Here is a 9,290-nt window from a genome sequence, read left to right as displayed (position 1 = left end):
GATCTAAAGATGCTTAAGCTATTATCTTGGAACGTGAATGGAATGAACTCCCCACAAAAAAGGAAAAAAATATTTTATTATTTGAAGCAATTTAATAATGATGTTGTTTGCCTTCAAGAGACTCATATTAGGCTGCAAGACCAGAAGTACTTAGTGAATTCAAAACTGGGAACATTTTATGCTGCCTCTGATTTGGTAAAGAAAAATGGTGTGGTGATATATATAAATAAAAGATTTTCAACTAAAGTTATAGAGGCAGATGACGCTGGTAGATATATAGCAATTCAATTTGATACAGACTTCGGTTCCATTTTGGTGCTAGGAATATATGCTCCTAACCAATGCCAAGAAAGTTTTTATAAGATGCTCCATTTAAAAATTTTAGACTGGAACTTTAAGAGTATTCTAATAATGGGAGATTGGAATGGAGTGATTTCTCCAAAGATAGACAAGAGTACAAAGACGAAATTCACTACCAAATTACCAAAGGCTTTTTTTGATTTACAAGACGATTTGAAATTAAAAGATGTCTGGAGGACGCAACATCTAAATGAGATGGATTTTTCTTTCTATTCAGATAGACATAAATCCTTTTCAAGGATTGATTTCTTTTTGTTAACACCGGATCTACTTTCTAAAGCCAAGAAATCCAAGATTTTCGCCAGGTCACTTAGCGATCATAGTCCGGTGTGGTTACAAATTGAATTAGGGATGAGGCCAAGAAGGTCTTGGAGAGTAAATGAAAATTTATTTAGATATGAAAAAAATGTTGATGAACTTAAAAAACACATGAAGGAATTTTTCAGTTTTAATATGAATAAGGGCACTCCCATTGAAATAGTTTGGGATGCAAGTAAAGCTTATATGCGTGGGGTCCTGATACATATGAACTTTAAACACAAACAAATTAGACAGAAAAGGAGAATGGAATTGGAAGATGAAATAAAACACAAAGAACAGCTGCTTATAATAAACCCGAATGACCAGGCGCTCCAGATGGCGCTAAAGCTGTTGAAAGATCAATTTCAGATGCTTATAGCAGAACAAACAGCAACCAATTTGCAATTTGCTAAACATAACACCTTTGCCAACGCTAATAAACCTGGTAGATGGTTAGCATATACTTTGAGAAGGAATATGAATGACAGAATTATTGATAAAATTGAGTTTCGAGGGAAGATGGTATATCAACAAGAGTTGATTAAAAAATCATTTGTTGACTATTATACTAAGCTATATGTACAGGATAATATACAGAACAAGTTAATAGATGATTTTTTGGAAGGAAAAAGGGTTGCAAAAATTTCTGTGCTTCAAAAGGCAAATTTGGAACGTCTTATAACCGCTGATGAGATCACTTTAGTTATAAATCAACTTAAATTAGCTAAGGCTCCAGGGACTGATGGTTTGACTGCAATGTATTATAAAACTTTACAACTGGAAATGATTGAATATCTTACACAACTATTTTGTAATATACAACAAGGAGGTAAAATACCTCCCTCATGGAAAGCGGCTTTTATCTCATTGATACCTAAAGATAAAGAGGGCCCTAAGAAACCAGAGGATTACAGGCCGATATCTCTTCTGAACACAGATTATAAAATATTTGCTAAAGTATTAGCCAACAGATTGATGCCGGTTATTCAAGAGATTATTCATCATGATCAAGCAGGATTTATTGAAGGCAGACATATGAAGGAGAATGTAAGGCAACTCATAGATTTAATTGACTATCTTGATAAGAATAAGCAGATCTCTGCAGTGCTGGTTTTCTTGGATGCAGAGAAGGCCTTCGATCGAGTGAATTGGAACTTTCTAACCAAGACTTTGGAAAAGATGGATATGGGACCACGATTGCGGCAGGCGATTGGAGCAATTTATCAGCAACAAAATGCACAACTTATTATTAATGGAAATTTGTCAACAACTTTCGAGATACAAAAAGGCACAAGACAAGGTTGCCCATTATCCCCATTGTTATTTATTTTAACTTTGGAAGTCTTGTTGAACGCAATTCGGGACTCAAAATCCTTAGATGGCATAGCTATCAGGCAAAAGGAATACAGAACTAGAGCATTCGCCGATGATCTGGTTGTTACCCTTTCACATCCTTTGAAATCAATAATCCAGATGAAAAATATCATAATAGAATTTGGCATGGTGTCTGGGTTTAGACTAAATCAAAACAAAATGAAAATGATGGTTAAAAACATGACAGAGACTCAAAGAAAGAGACTTGTAAGTTTAGCAGGTTTTGAAATAGTTTCTAAAGTTAAATATTTAGGAATACAAATTTCAGAATCAAACACAAAACTTTTCTCAAATAACTATGAAGTGTTGTGGCAAAAGATACAGAAAGATCTTGAAGCGTGGAAAAAGTTACAATTGTCTTTGCTTGGAAGGATCTCAGCAATTAAAATGAACATTCTACCTAGATTTATCTTTCTATTCCAGATGATTCCGGTGCTCAAGTCAGATAAAACCTTGTTAAATTGGCAAACAACATTAAATAAATTTGTTTGGAAGGAGAAAAAACCGAGAGTAAAGATGAAGATTATGCAAGATACACGTGAAAGAGGCGGCCTCAGACTCCCAAACCTTCGATTGTATTATGAAGCTGCGGTATTAACGCATGTAGCAGATTGGTTCGGGAAAACAAAAATGGAATTGCTCAATATAGAAGGCCATGATCTTGTTCTGGGATGGCATGCATAACTTTTTTATGAAGACAGGGTGGATAAAGTGTTCAACAACCATGTTCTCCGTAGTGCCTTGATGAGAATATGGAAGAAGCACTGGCCCAATTGGGATTATAAAATACCGCTTTGGTTGGATCTTGCAGACACCATGGGGATTATGAATATTAAGTCACTCGGGGGTTGTTTATATAAAGATGTGCTTATTGCTGATGGGGGCGAATGGAAGTTAAAAACTTTGGAACAGCTGTTGGAAGAAGGAATTACTTTAAATTGGTTACATTACATACAGCTTCAGAAGAGATGGGAAGAAGATCGCAGGGTCGGCTTTATGGATAAAGAAGTGGAACTGATTAAGCAGATAAAAGAGACTGGTCCAAAACAAGTTAAAAGAATATATAATGTACTGTTAGAAAGAGACTCAGAAAGTGAATTGGTTAAGGATTGTATGATTAAATGGGCTCAGAATTTTGGTGAAGTGGTTATGTTGGAAACGTGGGAAAAAATATGGGTTCAGAATGTTAAATTTACACAGTCACAGAATTTAAGGGAGAATTTTTATAAAATGTTTTACAGATGGTATTTAGATCCTAAAAAATTATCATGCATGTACCCAAATGTTCAACCAAAATGTTGGAGATGCAGGTGTCTAGATGCTACCTTTTTTCATGTATGGTGGACTTGTAACAAGGTTAAAGCTTTTTGGATAAAAATATGGTGGGTTATGCAGAATGTATTTAAGAAAAGAATACAATTCACTCCACAAATGTTTTTATTGGGTATAGTTAAGGATTTTACCAAAGGGGAAACAAAATTGGCCTTGTATATGGTTACAGCAGCTAGGTTGTTGATTGCGCAACATTGGAAAAAAGATTTTTTGCCGACAATTGATCAATGGATTCAGAAGGTGGCGGGGTTCGCTGAAATGGCAAAAATTTCAGCTTTCTTAAAAGCTCAGAAACAGGAGGATTACACACAGGAATGGGCAAAATGGATTGATTATATACAGAATAAATACCAGACTAGGAGTTATTATCTAGCCTTTAGGTAAGAATGTTTAGACCGATAGATGATCAGAGTAAATAGTATATGGGATGTTTGGAATTGTTAGAGTGGTATACAGCGGAAGTCAGGGGGGTGGGTTTGTGTGGGAGGTGGGGGAGGGTAAGGGTGGAGGGTGGGGCAATATATATGTATGAATAAATTAGAAGATGGGACTAATGAAACATTGTTAGGCTAGGAGAAATTTATATTAAGAGTTATAGATGTTAAATTAGCTTAGAAAATGATCAATGTGTTATTATTAATTTAAGAGTAATTTATATAGTTTTTGTTGGGAGGAGAGGGGTTATGAGTAATCTATTTTAAGATGGGGGGAGGGGAGGGGGTAAAGTGTTTGGTATAATATTTGAATGTGAATTTTTGCGGGGGGGTTGGGGGGTATAGCATTTGTATGAGATTTATATTGTGTGGAGGGGGGGTGAAAAGGGGGAAAATTTGTTTGTACAAAACTCTTTTAATAATAATAATAAAAAAGCTAGAGATATTGTCAGGGCAATTGCTGTTAGTTCAGCAGAGGCGGAAAGGGGGTTCTCAAAAATGAACCTCATATGTTCAGAGCAAAGAACCCACCAAATTGTTCCAAACATAAGTAATGTGATGATGATAAGTGTTGTTGACATGCCTGTTGAGAGATGGGATCCAATTCCTGCAGTGAAAAAGTGGCTCAGAGCACACCATCACTGGGCTGATGATCCACGAGTAAAGACCAATAAAAGTGCAACTGAGGAGTCTGGAAGCCTAACAACAATGTGGAAATATCGTCAACCACAAAACCAATAACACAAGTAAGCACTTGAGTGTATCTCTTTCATTGTGTTATTCTTATGTAAGGTGTAAGTGCATGCAATTAAAGTCTTCCTTTCTGTGTCTCTTCTTTGTGCAGGTTATTGGAGCAAGGTGGTGAGGTGGTGGTGTAGAAGACTATATTCTCCAAGTAGGAAATGCTCACAATGAAGCTTCTGCTCCTATATAACAGAATGCACTGAAAACTTTCTCAAGATATGGACTTTCTTGCATAAGGGTTTAATGGCCTGGCATGGCTGCCATTCTGCTTTCACTTGACGAAAAGGAGAAAAAGCAGCTCACAATTGGCATTGAAGGTCTGCTATGATGTCACTTACATGACAAGTTGCCCTCCCTATTGCTGGGGCTACTGTGGGGAGATTTTAAGTCAGAAGTCCCATTGGTGCAGTGTAATATTTAAGTGATGGGGACTCATGACTGATAACATGCTTGACCCCTCCCTCAGGCTCAGCCAGGTTTTCTATCATGGGTTCTTCTATGCCACTTTCCCCTTGTGTCTCCAAAGTCTGAGTTCTCATGGGAACTTGGCAAGAGCAGAAGGGAAGCAGTCTCAAAGGAATCCCCCTCCCCCTCCTCTGAAGCACCTGGCGAGTCAAGTAGTGGTTGCTGTAACACAAAAACACAGTTAGAAGTTCCCTCCCCTCCCCCCCAGATAATTTAAAGCCAGATGTGGAAGGTCCATCAAAGGCGAATATCCTGCCTCCATCTGGAGGAATGCAGGGGCTGCAACATCTTTGGAGACAAATGTTTGGCGAAATATTGCATGCATCTTCTTTAAAGGTGGTAATGGAAGACTACGGGGTTGATTTATCGGTGAACTTTGAACGGTTCCACAAATTTATCATCTACTTTCTTGGAAAGGTTTGTAGTGGCTAAAAACTTGGTAGAAAGCCAACTTGGTCTCCTACTGCTATGATGGGCCGTCCTGCTGATGGGAACCTACTGCTTTCTTGTAAATCTGTCTCGCTTGGTTGAGCTGCTGTTTCTGAAGGTCTTGGGCTGCAATTTGCTCCTATAAGAAGTCAATTGCCTCTGGGACAGTTGAGTCCAGTGCAGGGTGGTCTGGAAATTTTTTAGGGTGTGTGCATTATATGGCGTGAAATGGCGTCATTGAAGTCAATGAGTGCAGCAAATTGGGGGAGATTGTCTTTGTTAGGAACAATTGTTTGCTTTGTCATGCACTCCCACAGCTTTGGAAAAACTCAGCCTTAACTCGTGTTTCTGTTATGGACTTGTCGTGCTGAATGGACCTTGACTCTGGACCTTGCCCCATGAGCTTGCACCTTGTCTTTGGAGTTCCTCTCTGCCTTTCAAATTGGTTTGTTGCTTACTGGCTTTTGTTTGTGGGACTGAAGGTGGTTGCCTTCCGGGAAGTGTGGAGTGGAGGCTTCCTGGCCATTGGTGGGCTGTTTGCTGTGGCATTTAACAGAGCAATAAAGGACTCTATTAAATCCTGCCTCTCCTAGGTGACCTGGGTCATAACAATATGTATAGGGTCTTTTGCATACGGTATATGTAATCCTTATCTTTGGACTTGGCTTTGAGGCATGGATATACCAAGCGGCTTTTTCTAATTAACCTTTTTGTCAGTTTTGGTTAACTAATTGTTACTTTGAACAACAATGTGGTTAGCTCATTTAACTCTCAAATTGTTAGCAATATCTTGTCCCTTTCCTTTCCTGTTCAACGTCTCAAGCAAAGGAATTCTTGTTTCTCACATTCTAATGTGAGGTTCTGTTGGAAGAACCAAACAACGTAGCAATGATCCACCCACACTCTTTGTGGTTAATAGTTCCCATATTTACTCTGGTAATAACATTCAGAACTCCCCAAATGCAGTCCAGTTTGGAATATCAGAACGTTTCCAAAGGATGTAGAGGTGTCAAAGTCACGGTGTCATGTTTTTGTCATGTGACCTAATGTGACTTTCCCCCATTTGCAAAATCGGGGGTGGATATGGTCAGTGCTCGACAGACCGCAAATGTGACATCCCTGTCTTAAAGGAAACCTTGTAATTAAATTACCAAATACCATTCTTTAGATAAATAAAAGAAGAAATGAAAAGTAAAATCTGAGAAGCTGCTTTTATTTATGATAGAGAAAGTACAATTTCCATTACAATGAATAATCTTTATTTTTCATAATATTTCATTATTATAATAATCTGTGCCAACTCAAAAGAAAGAAGGAATACAACAGGTGGCAAATATCTTGCTGTTCCAATTGGTTGAACAAGAAACACTTTGTGTCAGGTTTCCAAGTGATGTAACCCATTTAAAAAAGAAGTCCATCTTCAAAAACACATTTCTTTTATTTAGGTATCAAATTGGCAGAATCTGTTGTAATTTTGGATCTGACACAAACTGGTATTACATCACATAGTATTGTAATTTAGAAACATCCCCCAAAAGTCACATTCTTCAATAAACACTCAATCCATATTGCCCAGTGTCTTCAACCTCTAACTTCCGATCTCAACAGGAGAAGCCTCTGTTCCCATGGAAAGAAGTCCACCTGACCAAAACAAAGAAATGAGTATAATAGAGAGCTAAATAAAATGGCTACACATATGTCAAATTTGGGATCGACACTTTGAGCCTGATGAAGGGATCAGAAATATGTTGTAAATTAGTGGAATACATGGAGTTGCCAAAGCACTTTCATCAAACGGGAAGTCTGTTAAAAGATTATAAATTATATGTTAAACTTAAACCATAATGGAGAAGTAGCTAAACAAGCACCTATGTTTCTAATTTCCATACTAGTTCAACAGGAAACATTTTGCTAGGGATAGAGTCATGGATGCCACCAAATGATAAAATAAAGAAAAACAACTATCAATCCGGGTTTGAGGAATCCTAGTTGCAAATGGATGGCTGAAGAATTTAAAAGAAAAGTCAAGGACCAGCTGCCATGGGAAATTCAATGTACTCTAAAAAAGCCAGTAAATTAAGTTTGCCTCTGGTTGCTTGAAGTTTATGGCAGCTAATCTGACACAAAGGGAATCAAAAGCAGGTGAAGTGAAAACAATATCTGTATTCCCCAGAGAAGGGAAGGAAAGAACGGGAAGAAGATTAGGCTACAGGGCTGAAGGGAGCATCAATGATATTGCCTTTTTCACTATGATAACATTGAAGCCAGTGCATCCTTCAGAAGAAAGTATATGTAAAGTACTACCTGAATCCCAGAGCTTCTTATGCTGGGTCGACACAGTTTTTTGAACAACAGTAGTAACAACACTTCTGATTTTTATCACACTCATCATCTGTCCGGCACTTATCAGGTTCAGATTGAATGCAGTTGCAATCATTGAATGGACACACACCCGGTTTCTGTTGGATTGGATGTTCTGGTAATGGAAGAGGACAGTACAGGGGGAAAAAAGTAGTATCAATCGTATGTATTAACCTCTCTCATCTGTCTGTCTATCTATCTATCTATCTATCTATCTATCTATCTATCTATCTATCTATCTATCTATCTATCTATCTATCTATCTATCTATGGCTTTTACCCTCCTGGATAAGAGGCCTGGGAGTTTGAGGGTTCTGTCCTTCCATTAATCACTTTGGTCTCTACTATCCACATCCTCTCCAGTTTTTTTTTTGACACTTCTTCAGCTTCTTATATTCATTCCTGATGTTGCTCTCACTTGGTGGCAAAAGTGCTTGGGGCTGTGATTCCTAAGTTGGGGGAGAGAATCTCAAAAATTGGTGTTTCCTGTCCAATGGGTGTAGAGCTAAAAACAGCTAAGATCCTGCAGAGAACCTTCAAACTCCCAGGCCCCTCTAGTAGAGGAGTAGAGATTGAGGAAGACAGAACCACCATAGGAGTGAGAAGGGAATTTTTGTATATATGCAGGCATGTATATAACTATACTCATTATATACTTTTCACCTTAAAATATAATGTACTGGTAGTGCCAGATTATCAACTGTCTTGTTTAGTGACCATGCACAGTTAGTACAATAAGGAAAAACTAACTTTATGACTACTCCAGGCATTTATGACCCTCACAAGCAAAGAAAAGCTGACAAAAATTTAAAAGCATATTTCACTTAGTGCTTGCTTTGCTTATCAACCGATCTGATGGTCCCAATTATAGTTGCTCAACAAGGACTTCTTGTATTCAATACATATTTCAACAGTAAAATTATTACCCAAGATTCTTGAAAGAAAGAGCAGAACATATTTTCCTGGGGACTAACAAAGAGGAGATTAATTAGCCTCCGTGTTTGTCCCACACATTCACAGCTACGCAGGGTTTCTATCCACTGTGATACTTGCATCTCTGAGAAGGGAAATTTTGAACAATTCCTATTACCTAATTGAACCCAGAACTTCTCTTTTTAGGAATAATGGATAAATAATTGGAAAAAAAGCCAGGGAAGATTATTTCAATATATGATTAGTTTATTATATGCAGAGAGAAAGATTCAATGGTACCCATTTTGGAGGAATGATTGGTGAAATTGACAAGGAGCAGCAGGAAATTTCCTCACAGAAATTGTTCAACAAATCTTGGGAGAATTCCTAATTTTATCTTTATTTCAAAGGCCAATACACCCACTGACTTTCAGGCTTCCCACTGCAAATTTTACTTAAAGCTTATTTTACTTTACTTTACTTTAATATTTTATTTATTATTTTGTCTACTATTTCATTTTAATTATTTTATTATTTATTTGTTTTGTTTTCTATAGCCATCTATTTCATTAAATGACT

This window comes from Natrix helvetica, assembly GCF_964273705.1.
Source record: "Natrix helvetica genome assembly, chromosome: 3".
Classification (NCBI taxonomy): Eukaryota; Metazoa; Chordata; class Lepidosauria; order Squamata; family Natricidae; genus Natrix; species Natrix helvetica.
The sequence above is the reverse complement of the archived record's forward strand: the minus strand, read 5'-3'. Positions refer to the sequence as shown.